The following is a 17,231-nucleotide window of genomic DNA, read 5'->3' as shown; positions in this document are numbered from 1 at the left end:
ATAGTCGTCGGTTTGACTCTCGATATTTAACGTCGGAGCTCGACGGTCTTCCGGCCGGAGGGTTTATAGTCGCCGGTCCGACTCTCGATATTTAACGTCGGAGCTCAACGGTCTTCCGGCCGGAGGGTTTATAGTCGCCGGTCCGACTCTCGATATTTAACGTCGGAGCTCGACGGTCTTCCGGTCGGAGGGTTTATAGTTGCCGGTACGACTCTCGATATTTAACGTCGGAGCTCGACGGTCTTCCGGCCGGAGGGTTTATAGTCGCCGGTCCGACTCTCGATATTTAACGTCGGAGCTCGACGGTCTTCCGGCCGGAGGGTTTATAGTCGCCGGTCCGACTCTCGATATTTAACGTCGGAGCTCGACGGTCTTCCGGCCGGGGGGTTTATAGTCGCCGGTCCGACTCTCGATATTTAACGTCGGAGCTCGACGGTCTTCCGGCCGGAGGGTTTATAGTCGCCGGTCCGACTCTCGATATTTAACGTCGGAGCTCGACGGTCTTCCGGCCGGAGGGTTTATAGTCGCCGGTCCGACTCTCGATATTTAACGTCGGAGCTCGATGGTCTTCCGGCCGGAGGGTTTATAGTCACCGGTCCGATTCTCGATATTTAACGTCGGAGCTCGACGGTCTTCCAGCCGGAGGGTTTATAGTCGCCGGTTCGACTCTCGATATTTAACGTCGGAGCTCGACGGTCTTCCGACCGGAGGGTTTATAGTCGCCGGTCTGACTCTCGATATTTAACGTTGGAGCTCGACGGTCTTCCGCCCGGGGGGTTTATAGTCGCCGGTTCGACTCTCGATATTTAACGTCGGAGCTCGACGGTCTTCCGGCTGGGGGGTTTATAGTCGCCGATCCGACTCTCGATATTTAACGTCGGAGCTCGACGGTCTTCCTGCCGGAGGGTTTATAGTCGCCGGTCCGACTCTCGATATTTAACGTCGGAGCTCGACGGTCTTCCAGGCTAATTTCAACACGGTCTTCGTGTAGTCGGCCGTTCGGCGAATAATGACAAATGCGCTTTATCACTTTGCTTCCTGCATTAAAAGAACATAGGCGACCAAGACATACATAAAATGAATTACATCGGCGCACCTCTCACCCAGCTCGGTACGACTGAAGATGATTTGCGCTCCATGGTCGATCCAGCCGCCGTCCGTCTTCATCCTCCAAATAATAGGCACCCGAGCGGAGCTTTTCGATGACTTTGAAGGGGCCCGCCCAAGGAGCCTCCAGCTTGCCAACGTCCCCGACCGGCTTTACTTTCTTCCACACTAGGTCGCCGACCTGGAATGCTCTAGGGATCACGCGCCGATTGTAGTTTTGCTTCATTCTCTGCCAGTACGCCATCAGCCGGACGGACGCCTTGGCTCGCTCTTCGTCGATCCAGTCCAACTCCATCTTCCTCCGCTCGGCATTGTCATCATCATAGTTCTGGATCCGGACGGACTCTACGTCGACTTCAACTGGGATAACTGCTTCGCCGCCGTACACTAAATGGAATAGTGTGACGCCCGTTCCCTCCTTTGGGGTCGTGCGGATAGCCCAAAGGACGCCCGGCAGCTCGTCCACCCAGCTTCCTCCTATGTGGTTAAGTCGAGCCCGAAGAATTCTGAGGATTTCTCGGTTGGTTACTTCAGCTTGACCGTTGCTCTGGGGATACGCCACGGAAGTAAAGTGTTGTTCAATGCCATAACTTTTGTACCATTCTTCGAGCTGCTTCCCGACGAACTGTCGCCCGTTATCAGATATGAGTCGGCGAGGAATGCCGAACCGACAGATTATATGCTGTTAGATAAACCTTTTGACCATCTGCTCGGTGAAAAGGGATCGGGGCAAGTGGTGCTTCCCCTTGAATGCCGACCGGATCTTTATCTCGGCCCCATGTTGAGATATTCTCCGGTCGGAACTCAGCTGCCGCTCGGCCCCCTGACGCTGACGTCGCTTGTTGCCCTAGTCGCTCGGTTTGCGCATTCTGTTTCTGTTGCTCCACGAGCTTAGCTGCTCTTGCCTCCATTAGGGCGTCGAGCTCCTCCTGGGAGAGCATCAAGGTGTGAGGTCATCCAGCTTCGTCCATCTCTTTCGTTCGGATGCAGGTGCGTTCCCACAGACGGCGCCAATTTGATCCTGTCCGAACGCTGAGTCGACGGACACTGGGGACGTGGCGCTCTCCCCTATCTCCGACCAGCTGCACAAATCTCCGGCGAACCTGCAAGGAAGTCGAGCCGGGAAGGGGTTCCCGACGACTACCCTCCGACGCTCAAGTCAGGCAAGAGGAAAACGATGAAGTGGCTCCAAAGATGAGAGATCGCATACCTCCGGTGAAGTTTGTGGGCTCTTATATCGAGCTCTAGGGAGGCTTGTGCACACCTGTCGAGGCGTACACGTGTCCTTTACCATACCTCAGTATGGGCTTACCAGAGGAGCATGCCTGACACCATACTGCTACAGTCCGAGCACCTCTCTGATGGGACAGCAGAACCTTCCGTCATAGGATTCTGCGTATGGCCTGGTCGTCGAACATGCCTGTTGTCAGAAGATGATGTTCCCCAATGTCCCCTTGTCCTTGTCTCCTTTTTCCCCGAGCCGAGCGTCCAACCGCTCAACAGGCACATCACTTCCGACCAGGCGTAGGTATCGGTCCGACCGGGAAGATTCCCGGTCGCGTGCTCGGCTGAGACTGTTCCTTCACAGCATTGCTGCTTTACGCCTCGGCCGAGCGGGCTACTCGCTCGGCCCGGCGACCTTGTTCACCATGAGCGTTGGAAACCCGACTCCCCGTCGGGTTGTCTTTGATTCCGCCCGGACTCGTTCGGCCGGTTGACCCGACCCTTCTCCAATCGGATGGACCTCATGCTGACCCTTTTGACTTCTGACCTCTACGTGTCATTGGCTCCCCACAAAGGGGGTCCCCCATCCTTACTTCCGGAACATAGGGTAATGGCTCATTGAAGGGGAGATACATGTTGGTTGCTACTCAGAAAACCTAGAGGCTCCACTGTACAAAAATTTTGTACAAATGTCTGAACCTTTTCCTAGCTCCCATGTGTTCTTTTAAATTAAATTTTGGATCGCCTGCGGAACTTAACACGTTTGATCCAAAACTTAATTTATTTGTTCTTTTAGGTTTTGACTTGGATCTCCTGCGGAACTTAACACGTTCGACCCAAGTCACCTTAAGTTATTAATTCCATTAAATATTAATTTCCATAATTGATTCCCAGTACTGACGTGGCGAGGCACATGACCTTCTTGGATATGGGAGCAACCACTACCGACTAGACAAAACCTTTTATGGAAAGCTAATATTTAATTTCCTAAAATAACTTTAGGTTAACCGAAAAGAACAATCAAATCACAAGGAAAAGAAAAACAAAAGAACACTATATCGAAAACAAATTCGAAACTCTAGAATCATATGCCTCTTGTATTTGGTATTATTTCCATAAATAACTAGCATGATGCGGAAAGGAAAAATTACTAGTTATACCTTCTAGAAAGACCTCTTGATCTTCTACCGTATTCCTCTTCTAACCTCGGACGTTGTGTGGGCAACGATCTTCCGAGATGAGAAACCACCAATCACCTTCTTCTTCCTTGCAAGTTTCAGCCATCAAAACTTCTTCTAGGATGAAGAGGTTCGGCCACCACCACCATGCTCCAAGGGATGCTAGAAACGAGGCTTGCTTTATCTCCTTCTTCTCCTTCCTTGATCCGGCCACTAACAAAAGCTCCACCAAGAGATAAGTTTCGGCCAACAAGAGGAGAGAAGAGAAATAGGGCCGGCCACCAAAACCAAAGAGAAGAGGAAGGAAAAGAATAGAGATTATTAACCATGAAGCCTTCTCTACCCCCTCTTTTATAATCCTTGGTCTTGGAAAATAAGGAAAATTTAATAAAAATTTCCTTAATTCTTTTTCCATTGAAAAGGAAAAATTATTTAATTAAAAATAATTTTCTTTTTCAAATACAATGGCCGGCCACCTCAAGCCCCAAATCAAGGAAAGTTTTAATTAAAACAAGAATTAAAAGTTCCTAATTTGTTTCCGGAAATTTATAAAATTTCTCCAATAATTTAATCCCTTCATGATTGGTTTATAAAAAGGAAATTTAATAAATTAAAATATTTCTTTTAAACATGTGGATAGAAAGAAAGTTATCTCTAAAAATTAAAATCTCTTTTAATCTACAAATAAGGAAAGATATCAAGTCTTTTCTTAATCTTTTGTAGAAACTAATAAAAGAGAATTATTAATTTTTAAACTTTCTTTTAAATCATGAACATGGTTAAAAAGGAAAGTTTTCTTAAAATTTAAAATCCTCCTTTAATCAACAAATAAGGAAAGATTTCAAATTTTAAACTCTCTTTTAAACATGTAGATAATTTACAAATAAGGAAAGTTTTTACCAAAATTAAAACCATCCTTTTAAACTACAAATAAGGAAAGAGATTAATCTCTTCTCTTAATCTTTTGTAGAAATCTATAAAAGGAAATTTTTAATTTTTAAACTCTCTTTTAAAATCATAATATCCACATAAGAAATAATTTTAATAAAAATCTTTTTTAATATTCTAGTGGCCGACCACCTAAGCTTGGGACCCAAGCTTTGGCCGGCCACCTACATGGCTCATCCACTTGGTCTTGGCCGGCCCTAGCTTGGGTTCCAAGCTAGCTTGGCCAGCCCCATTGGATGGGTAAGAAGGTGGGTATGCGGTGTGTATAAATCTCTATATACTAGAGGCTACGATAGGGACCGAGAGGAGGAATTGGTTTTGGTCTCCCGATGAAATTAAGCATCCCGTGTTCGTCCCGAACACACAACTTAATTTCATCAATAATAATTCATTCCACTAAAGAACTATTATTGAACTACCGCACCAATCCCAAATTATATTTTGGGCTCCTTCTTATTATGAGTGTGTTAGTCTCCCTGTGTTTAAGATAATAAATGTCCACTAATTAAGTAAGTTACTGACAACTCACTTAATTAATATCTAGCTCCAAGAGTAGTACCACTCAACTTCATCATCATGTCGGACTAAGTCCACCTGCAGGGTTTAACATGACAATCCTTATGAGCTCCTCTTGGGGACATTCTCAACCTAGATCACTAGGACATAGTTTCCTTCTATAATCACACACTATAAGTGATATCATTTTCCAACTTATCGGGATTATTGATTCATCGAACTAAATCTCACCCATTGATAAATTAAAGAAATAAATATCAAATATATGTGCTTGTTATTATATTAGGATTAAGAGCACACACTTCCATAATAACTGAGGTCTTTGTTCCTTCATAAAGTCAGTATAAAAAGAACGATCTCAAATGGTCCTACTCAATACACTCTAAGTGTACTAGTGTAATTATATAGTTAAGATAAACTAATACCTAATTATACTACGACCTTCCAATGGTTTGTTCCTTTCCATCTTGGTCGTGAGCTACTGTTTATAATTTATAAGGAACCAATAACATGATCTTCTGTGTGTGACACTACACACCATGTTATCTACAATATAAATTAATTGAGCAACTACATTTATCATAAATATAGACATTTGACCAATGTGATTCTTATTTCTAGATAAATATTTATACCAAAAGCTAGGCTTTTAGTATACACTCTAACAATCTCCCACTTATACTAAAAGACTAAGCTGCCATATCTGCTACCATACATCTGATTCCCATGCCTTTCAAAAAGCTCTTGCCTTAAGGACCTTAGGTTATCATCTGATGCAATCTAGGCGGCAACAACTTCTCGTCGTTATATAATTTCTCGTATTGGGTAGTACTTGCGCTCTATTGTGTTTACTTGCCTTATAGACTCATGGTTTCTTCGAGTTTGTTACTGCACCATTATTATTACAATAAATTGTAATAATCTTTGGACAAACTAGAAATCATATCTAAGTCTATCTCGAGGTAATTAAGTCATTTAGTTTTTATGGCTACCTCAGAGGTTTGCCATATACTCAGCTTCTATGGTGGAGTCCAGAAAAACACCTATGCTTATCACTCTTCCATAGTTATAACTTTTCCTCCTAAAGTAAACACAAAACCCCGAGGTCGACTTATTATTGTCCCTATCCGATTGGAAGTCAAAATCCGTGTAACCCACAGGGACCAAATTAACTGCCTTGTAAGCTAGTATATAATCTCTAGCACCTCTAAGGTACTTTAATATATACTTTACTGCAGTCCAATGTCCTTGTCTAGGGTTACTTTGATATCTGCTAACTATGCCCTTGGCAAAACAGATTTCTGATCTCGTGCATAGCATACATTAGGTTATCTAACTGCCGAAGCATAAAGAACTGCCTACATGTCCTCAATCTCCTTTGATGTCATCGGAGACATCTCTTTAGATAAAGACACTCCATGCTTAAAAGGTAAGAAACCTTTCGAGGAGTTTTGCATGCTTAAAACGAGCAAGGATTTTCCGATGTATCAAGCTTGGGATAAGTAAAATGTATTTTTTCTTTCGATCCCTTATTACTTTGATCTCAAAAATATATACATTCTCCCAAGTCCTTTATATCGAATTATTTGGACAACCATACCCTTACTTCTGACAACATTTTGATATTGTTTCCAACTACCAAAACTGATATCTATGTATAGTACAAGAAATACCACCACGTTTCCATCACACCTTTTGTATACACAAGACTTATCCGTTTACTCAATAAATCCATAGGTCTGGATTACTTTGATAAACCGGATGTTCCAAGACCTTGAAGCTTTGCCTCAGTCCATAGACTGATTAAGCTTGCACACAATATACTCTTAGCCCTTTGCAATGAACCCTTCTGGTTGCTTTATATGGATGCTTTCATCAAGACTTCCATTAAGGAATGCTGTCTTGACATCCACTTGCCAAATAGATAAAAGAATCCGGATAGACTTAAGCATGGCTACCAGTGAAAAAGTTTCCTTTTTCATCAAGCCTTGCTTTGAAAGTTACTACCTTCCTTTCTATCCCTCTTTTCCTATTATAGACCTTTTTACACCCAAAGGCTTTTACACCATTTGGTGGTTCTACAAGCTTCCAGATTTTATTAGAATACATATATTCTAATTCTGTTATTCATTACTCTTTGCCAAGATGTTGCATCTTTATCTTGGAGTGTTTCGTCATATGTCCGGAGATCAGGTTCATGTCCTCCAGGGATTGAGTCCAAAAACTCTCCCAAAACATGAATCTTTTTAGGTTGCCTAACAACCCTCCCACTACGACAAGGCACTTTCTGCACTTGTGTATCATTTGTGATACGTATTGCAGTTTCCTTGTGGTATCTCATCTTGTACAGTTGGTACTAGATTAGACATGCCTTTTATTATTTCCTTAAGAACAAATTTTCTTATGGGCACATGGTTTATTACATAGTCTTTTTCTAAAAATCGGTCATTGATGCTAACAATGACTTTCTGATTTTTAAGACTATAAACCTACTTTCATTTTACTAGGATAACCCACAAACAAGTGAATTCCTGTCTAACTTATCATTATCTCTCTTCTGCATATGTGCTGGACTACCCGAATCCGAATATGCTTTGAAATAGGCTTACGCCTATTCAGCAATTCTATATGAGTAGAGAGTTCTGACTTTAGAAGGTACTATATTCACTCCCGTTTCCAGAGTATATCCTTAAAATGATTTTGATAATATTCTTAATAACTCATCAATCTACTTATTTCCATAAGAGTCCTATACCTTCCTTTTCCTACACCATTTTGTTGGAGTGTACCAGGTGCAGTTAGTTTAGATTGAATCCCTACTTCTGATAAATGACTCCTAAATTCTCCCAAGAGGTACTTGCCACTACGATCTTACCGTAGTGTCTTGATACTTTTACTTTGTTGTTTCTCCACATTAGCCTCGTACTCTTTGAACTAATCAAAGCACTTAGACTTGCGGCACATTAAGTAAATATATCCATATCTCAAATAGTTGTCTATAAAATAGATGAAATATTTGAAACAACCTCTTGCCTGGATGCTCATAGGATCACACAAATTAGAATGAACCAATTCCAATATATCTTTGACTCCATACCCCTTAGACTTAAAAGCTTCTTGGTTATTTTTCCTTCCAAGTAAGACTCGTAGGTTGGAAAGATTTCCACTACTAATGAACCCAAAAGTTCATCAGCTACCAATGAATCATACTCAAGTTAATATAACATAGCCTTAGAAGCCAAAGATATAATTGGTTCATTTTTGAAGGTTACTTTCTCTTAAAGTTAGAAGATGTGTTACTAATTTCCATTTGTTGCATCGTGAGAGTTATTGGATTTATAAATTGTCAACCAACGTACCAGAACAGATAACTTCCCTCTTTTTCTTAATAACAACTTTGTTATTAAAAGAGGCAGAATATCAAGTTCTTTGAATAGTTTAGAAACTGAAAACTAGTTCTTTCTAAACTTGGTGCGTAAAGACAATTACTAAAAATTTTATTCTTATCAAAAGATAAACAGCTACCATTTTTACAGTAGTGCCCATGTAGACGGTGTTTTAATTTTCATTTAGTTGCCGGGTTTCCTGGAACCCTGCAATGAATTACGGACATGATTAATGGCATCTGTATCTACACTCCAGGTTCTGGTAGATAACACCACTAAACATGTTTCAACTAATGAATTAAATACACCTATATTGTTCTTAGTTCTAAGAAGACAGTTTACCTTAATGTCCAAGTCCTATTTCCAATCATTACAATTAGGATTACTAAGTCTTTCTTATAGTATGACTACTAGGCGATTGACAAACATTTTAAATCCTAAGAATCACAAAAATACTTGGTCAAGATCAACTCCTTAAAAATCCCCATGAATTTTGTATGCCACGATAGTGTGGACGTATACAAAATCGAAGAGGAGATTTTATTCATTAATTTTATTATCTCGTCAACTTTACTTTATGACGAATAAAATTAATAGTTGATCTGTCTTTGATCAAATATTTGGTCAAAAACTTTTGAATTTAAAAAATATTGATTCCTCAAACAATATTATTTAAATTCACCAACACCTCAAACACCGTGAATTTTGCATGCCACGTTAGTGTGGACGTATACAATTCAACATTGTAAAAGGAGGGTTTTAACCCATTAATTTTATTATCTTGTCAACCTAACTTTTTGACAAATAAAATTAATAGTTGGTATCATTTGGTCACACAAATAATAGCAGTGACTCCGATGGGGAGGATACTATTAGATGTGTCTAAGTGTATACCATTACTTGACACTAAGTCCATTAATAAGATTATGCCCCTTCTGTTGGGGGAGATCACACGCTCTTAATTAACTTCCTATAGTCATCCAAAAATGGAAGTCTGTTCTAGTGATCCACAAACAAACTCATCCGTTATGGAGGAAGGCACTCAGAGCCAACGCACAAGCTTGTTTGCATCACTTACAAACCAGTAATGGAGACCATGAAATTTACTTAAAAATCTCTCTCCCACTTAGTTATTTATAAATGAGGAATTTTAACTTTGCTAGCTTACTAAATATGTAAACTAACATGCACACACAGCACAATATAAAAGCAATAAATAGAAAATCTAATTTTCAACTATTATGACTTTTATCTCTTGTTGTCCTCCGTGTGTTGTCATCCCAAGCTGCTGCCATATTTGGCCATTGCCATCGGGTCTAGCTGTCGCATCCATCTTGCTCCTAGTTCCGCTGCGCCTCTGGTCCTTAGAAGGTTCCACGCTTTGCAAGATTCGATCCGCGACATAAATAAAATTTTATATTTTGATCCTATATTCCTCGAAGAATGTACATGTAAACTAGATTGAACATAAAATTTACATCCATCGATCCTATATTCCATAAAAGGAATGTACATGTAACTAGATCAAAAATAAAATCCTAATAAAACTAAATACAGCTCCTGCTGTATTTTATAATACAATCATGCACACACAATAAAATGCCCTTGACATGTCCAAGGGTCCAATCACACACATAATAACTATAAGCCATAATAGTTGGATCCTGCATCCACAAAGTTAGCACATCCTACTATTAACCTGCCTAAATTATGTATGACATGTGCATAATTAAACTAATACCAAATACATAGAGGTAAAACCCTAGCTCTGATACCAATTGTTGGTTGCTACTCGGAAAACCTAGAGGCTCCACTGTACAAAAATTTTGTACAAAGGTCTGAACCTTTTCCTAGCTACCATGTGTTCTTTTAAATTAAATTTTGGATCGCCTGCGGAACTTAACACGTTTGATCCAAAATTTAATTTATTTGTTCTTTTAGGTTTTGACTTGGATCTCCTGCGGAACTTAACACGTTCGACCCAAGTCACCTTAAGTTATTGATTCCATTAAATATTAATTTCCATAATTGGTTCCCAGTACTGACGTGGCGAGGCACATGGCCTACTTGGATATGGGAGCAACCACCACCGACTAGACAAAACCTTTTATGGAAAGCTAATATTTAATTTCCTAAAATAACTTTAGGTTAACCGAAAAGAACAATCAAATCACAAGGAAAAGAAAAATAAAAGAACACTATATCGAAAACAAATTCGAAACTCTAGAATCATATGCCTCTTGTATTTGATATTATTTCCATAAATAACTAGCATGATGCAGAAAGAAAAAATTACTAGTTATACCTTCTAGAAAGACCTCTTGATCTTCTACCGTATTCCTCTTCTAACCTCGGACGTTGTGTGGGCAACGATCTTCCGAGATGAGAAACCACCAATCACCTTCTTCTTCCTTGCAAGTTTCAGCCATCAAAACTTCTTCTAGGATGAAGAGGTTCGGCCACCACCACCATGCTCCAAGGGATGCTAGAAACGAGGCTTGCTTTCTCTCCTTCTTCTCCTTCCTTGATCCGGCCACTAACAAAAGCTCCACCAAGAGATAAGTTTCGGCCAACAAGAGAAGAGAAGAGAAATAGGGCCGGCCACCAAAACCAAAGAGAAGAGGAAGGAAAAGAATAGAGATTATTAACCATGAAGCCTTCTCTACCCCCTCTTTTATAATCCTTGGTCTTGGCAAATAAGGAAAATTTAATAAAAATTTCCTTAATTCTTTTTCCATTGAAAAGGAAAAATTATTTAATTACAAATAATTTTCTTTTTCAAATACAATGGCCGGTCACCTCAAGCCCCAAATCAAGGAAAGTTTTAATTAAAACAAGAATTAAAAGTTCCTAATTTGTTTCCGGAAATTTATAAAATTTCTCCAATAATTTAATCCCTTCATGATTGGTTTATAAAAAGGAAATTTAATAAATTAAAATATTTCTTTTAAACATGTGGATAGAAAGAAAGTTATCTCTAAAAATTAAAATCTCTTTTAATCTACAAATAAGGAAAGATACCAAGTCTTTTCTTAATCTTTTGTAGAAACTAATAAAAGAGAATTATTAATTTTTAAACTTTCTTTTAAATCATGAACATGGTTAAAAAGGAAAGTTTTCTTAAAATTTAAAATCCTCCTTTAATCAACAAATAAGGAAAGATTTCAAATTTTAAACTCTCTTTTAAACATGTAGATGATTTACAAATAAGGAAAGTTTTTACCAAAAATTAAAACCATCCTTTTAAACTACAAATAAGGAAAGAGATTAATCTCTTCTCTTAATCTTTTGTAGAAATCTATAAAAGGAAATTTTTAATTTTTAAACTCTCTTTTAAAATCATGATATCCACATAAGAAATAATTTTAATAAAAATCCTTTTTAATATTCTAGTGGCCGACCAACTAAGCTTGGGACCCAAGCTTTGGCCGGCCACCTACATGGCTCATCCACTTGGTCTTGGTCGGCCCTAGCTTGGGTTCCAAGCTAGCTTGGCCGACCCCATTGGATGGGTAAGAAGGTGGGTATGCGGTGGGTATAAATCTCTATATACTAGAGGCTACGATAGGGACCGAGAGGAGGAATTGGTTTTGGTCTCCCGATGAAATTAAGCATCCCGTGTTCGCCCCGAACACACAACTTATTTCATCAATAATAATTCATTCCACTAAAGAACTATTATTGAACTACCGCACCAATCCCAAATTACATTTTGGGCTCCTTCTTATTATGAGTGTGTTAGTCTCCCTGTGTTTAAGATAACAAATGTCCACTAATTAAGTAAGTTACTGACAACTCACTTAATTAATATCTAGCTCCAAGAGTAGTACCACTCAACTTCATCATCATGTCGGACTAAGTCCACCTGCAGGATTTAACATGACAATCCTTATAAGCTCCTCTTGGGGACATTCTCAACCTAGATCACTAGGACATAGTTTCCTTCTATAATCAACAACACACACTATAAGTGATATCATTTTCCAACTTATCGGGCTTATTGATTCATCGAACTAAATCTCACCCATTGATAAATTAAAGAAATAAATATCAAATATATGTGCTTGTTATTATATTAGGATTAAGAGCACACACTTCTATAATAACTGAGGTCTTTGTTCCTTCATAAAGTCGGTATAAAAAGAACGACCTCAAATGGTCCTACTCAATACACTCTAAGTGTACTAGTGTAATTATATAGTTAAGATAAACTAATACCTAATTACACTACGACCTTCCAATGGTTTGTTCCTTTCCATCTTGGTCGTGAGCTACTATTTATAATTTATAAGGAACCAATAACATGATCTTCTGTGTGTGACACCACACACCATGTTATCTACAATATAAATTAATTGAGCAACTACATTTATCATAAATGTAGACATTTGACCAATGTGATTCTTATTTCTAGATAAATATTTATACCAAAAGCTAGGCTTTTAGTATACACTCTAACAATACATGAGAATGAGTTATTACCCAATTTCAAGGATTCATTCCCTTATTTGCATTCCTATTCCTATAATCCAAACATTAACAATGACAATCAATGATTCCCATTCCCATTCCCCACTCCTATTCCCCTAAACCAAACGCCCCCTAAGTCTCAGTTGTCCGACATCCTCCCGAACAAGGTCTCGATGGGTTCCAGCATGCTCTCTGTCTTATCCTTAGTCACCGACTTCATCTATCCATAAGACCACTCAACATAAATCTCATTTCCTCATCCTCGCATCCGGCTCATGCCCTACATGGCTTGCAATCGCCTCATCGACAAGACTCTCTCTTTGTGAATATGCTAGAACATATGGCACCGGATGAATGGAGAGTTGGTTACGAAGTTGTTAGATTTGATCTTCTATATGCTCTCCTTCAAACACATGGTGCTCGGTGTTACGCTCCGCAAGTGTACGGAAATGTCGCAAGTAATATAAAAGATTATCGTATCCACAGGGACTGGAATAAGCACTAGAAATGTCTCAATGCGAATTAGCTAAACAACTATCCAATTGTTTCAAATGCAAAGTGAAGGTAAACAAATCTAATATTAAAGATCAACAAACAAGAGTTTAGTGTTTTGGGTTATGATAAGGGGAGATTCTAGGAGTTTCGGTTTCTTTGTAAGATTTCTTGAATGTAAATGGTTCACCAATTCTTATCCCTCAATTGCCAAATACTTGTAGAAAGTTGCCGGTTCTCTCTTACAATAGATAACCGGTGGACTGAAAAATGTATCTAAATATGATCAATTAGACGTGAACCTACGTTGTCCTTACACAGAAGCGCACCTATTACTATGCCTTCCTCGGATATCAACATAGAAGCCCACAACTTATTAATCTATCAAGATACAAGAAATTAATCACAAAATCCATCCTACTCTCTTGAATATTCCTATTTCCTCTTCAAGATTATCTCTCAAACGTCCTTACACGGGCTTGCACCTGTCACGTGGATCCCTCGGATGATCGAGTGAGAGTTTATCTTTACTAAGTCCACAAGAAATCCAAACAATCAATCAAGAATGAGAATTAAGCATAAATCACCATTAATCATTCAAGATCTAATTGATACAAGCAAGACAATGTCATTGAAACAAGAAATTGGCAAATCCATAAGAGATTACATCAATCCATCATACAAATACTCCCTTAATCCTAGAATACAAGATCTACTCCATGAATCGAGGAAGAATACCCGAAGAAATAAAGATTACAAGCATTTCTTAAATCCCCAATCCAAGAAACCAAGAAAAGGGGAAAAGAGAAAACTTATCTACGAAGAAGCCTCGTCTTCGGATCCAATCCTCGCTCCGGAGTCGAAATCGTCAAGAACTCCCCTCGAATCGCCCAGAAATCCTCCCAAGAATGGGAGGATACCACCAAATCTTGCCTTCTCCCAAAGGGGGAGAGATCCCCTTTCAATTCATGAAGGAGGGTTTAAATAGAGGAGGAAATCGGCCGTGTGAGATTCACACGGCCATGTCCAGTTCCTTCTCTGCCAAAGCTGCACGGCCGTGTGACTCACACGACCAGGACCCTTCTGTTCTCTGGAAATGCTACACGGCCGTGTGGTGCACACGACCACCACCTGCTTGGCCTCTGGAAACCTCACACGGCCATGTAGATCTACACGGCCATGTAAGGCATCTGCTCTAATTTCTTCAAATCAAGACACGGCCATGTGAGATTCACACGGCCATGTCCTCTTCCCTTCCTGTTAAAACTACACGGCCGTGTGTGGTACACGGCCTGATGCTCTCTCCCTTCAATTCCTTCCAAGCTTGACCAATTTCGACTCCTGTGTACAGAAAATGCACAAAAAGAAGATCTCCGAACCAAAAGAGTAAATATGCTAAAAGGAAAGCTGGAAGTATAAAAATGCATAGATCAAGCATGCTCAAAGTATGTAAATGTGTGTAAAAACATGCATAAAAGAGTATATAATCTACGCACATCACACCCCCAGACTTAAACCTTTGCTTGTCCTCAAGCAAAATGCTGCAGTCTAAATTCATATGTTCTAGAAAATATTCATAAAACCTAGTGCACTTTCCTAACTCTATCAAAAAGTTTCATTAACAAGCGTGATCATGGAAACAAGTAAAGTATGGTTCAAGCATAAGAATCTTGTGCACAGTGTAAAAGTAACTCAACACCCTTCAAGTCTCAATCCATGTCCTAGTCAAGTCGTCATCAAATCTGAATTCCTAATGTTTCCAGTGAAAGACAAGTAACCAGTGATAGGCACTTACTCACCATTCACTTGGTTCATATTTCTCAACTAACCCAAGGTCTCAAAGGTGTGCTCAATCTCAAGGGAAGCTAGGCAGTCATTTCCCCAGTAACCTAACTCGGTCTCAAAGGGGTGACTTGCTAGATTCCACTCATGACAACTATTTTTTATATCCCTTATTATTATTTTTTTTATAAGTGTTTGCATTGTGCAAAACTTATTCACAAATGTACTTTTAGCACACATGTTGGGATATTTTGATTTTTCCAAATGAGCTTTAATGATTTGAGCCTCATCCAGTAACCAAAATGAAAGTTGAGAAATCACCATGGAAACCAAGTACTAAGCAAACAAGATGAATCATGACTATTTCAATGACATCAACTATTCAAGCATCAAGCACAAGTGTAGTGAAGATAAAATCCTTAAGGTTGAACCAAAACTAAAACTCATCACCATAAGATTCTTAGCTAATTAATGCTTCCCAAGATAGAAAAAAAGAACTACACAAAGTTTACTACTAGCATCATTCGAATATCATGAATCAAGACAATAATCGTGCTAACATTTCACTTGAATCCAAGAAAGCATATAAGTGAAGATTTGATGTTCTCAAATTTTTTTTTTTTGCCATGATTATTTCAAAAACAAGCAAAATAAAGCAACAAGTAATGAAAATATGAACCAACATGAAAACCAAACTAAACAGTACATGACACCCCCCAGACTTAAACTTTTCATCGTCCCGATGAAATCAATATGGTGGAGGAGGTGGACGAGGGAAAGGAGGTCTACGACGTGGTTGGCCAATAGGAAAACTAGGAAAACCTGGAATCTCACCCAAGGATCTATGATACTCATATAAAGCATCTACTTGTTGGCTAGTAAGCGTCATGCTCTGCATAAAATCTCTCATCCTAGCCTGATCAGTATCATAATCCTGCACAAACTCAGCCATTTGACCTTGAAAATTCCTCGTAAACTGAAAATGATTTTGTACCTCCCTAAACTGATCATCAGATAAAGAGAAGCGCCCCTCCAACATTTTTCGTTGGGAATCTTGCTTCTCATGAAGTGATTCTAGAGACGTACGAAAATCTGAAAAATCAAACCTTGAAGTTCCCGTGCCATATGCAAAAGAATGCCTAGCAGGCTCCATAAAACTAGAAGGCTGCGGGTGTCCAGATGACGAGGGCTCATGATGTGACTCAGTGTCTCCAGGTATAGAAGGGTTATCCTCAAAATCTAACTCAGAAATTACCCAATTAGCCGGGTTACGAATAGTAGTTCGTTCAGGAAAAGGAAGGGGTAAAGGAGAACCACTCCTAGGAAACGCGAAACCATTCTCATCCCGAACGATCATTTTCATAGCAAGACATGCATCAATGTCAATCATGTCATTACCATAAATTATTTCCAACCCATCAACATCAAGATTTAAATTATAATCTATTCGGGTAATCAAACCACCAAAAATAATTGATCCCGATGATGCCTTAGCAGATCTTAATAAGGTTTCAACAAAATGAAAACCAGAATCAAATTCAACCTTATAAAGCATAGCCCATAAAGCATAAAGCTCTATCTTTTTAACCACCCCATCACTCTCTCCCCTACCAAAAATAGTTTTACCCATGACTCTGTGTAGATACCTAAAGATGGGGTTTTGCATATGGGAGGCCTTAGCTCTTGAAGGCTCATAAGGTTGATCTAACCCAGTTATTGCATTCCAAAAATGATTTCAATTAAACCTTGGATCAAACCTACGAGGGCTACCGGTGGTTAATCCAAAATAAGAATTAAAGTCACTAAATGCCCATAGAAATTCTTGATTCATTAGCCTAAATGAGATTTTTCCAAAGTAATCATCTTCATTAGTAAAATGGACATCCAATGAACTTAAAAATTCCAAAACAAGACGAGGATATGTAGGCAAATGTGTGTACATAATATCACTCCAATCCAAAAACCCAATCATCAAATCTACATCTTCCCTAATTCCAAGCATATCAAGAACAGTTGGGTCCATATATCTAGTACACACTATCTTTCTATTGACAAGAATTGCAAATCTAGTTACTTGATCATCATTTCTAAACACAATATTGAATTCATTGTCATTACCTTCGTTGCG

Source organism: Zingiber officinale, chromosome 1B, assembly GCF_018446385.1.
Source record: "Zingiber officinale cultivar Zhangliang chromosome 1B, Zo_v1.1, whole genome shotgun sequence".
NCBI classification, from domain to species: Eukaryota; Viridiplantae; Streptophyta; class Magnoliopsida; order Zingiberales; family Zingiberaceae; genus Zingiber; species Zingiber officinale.
This window is presented reverse-complemented; position numbering follows the sequence as displayed.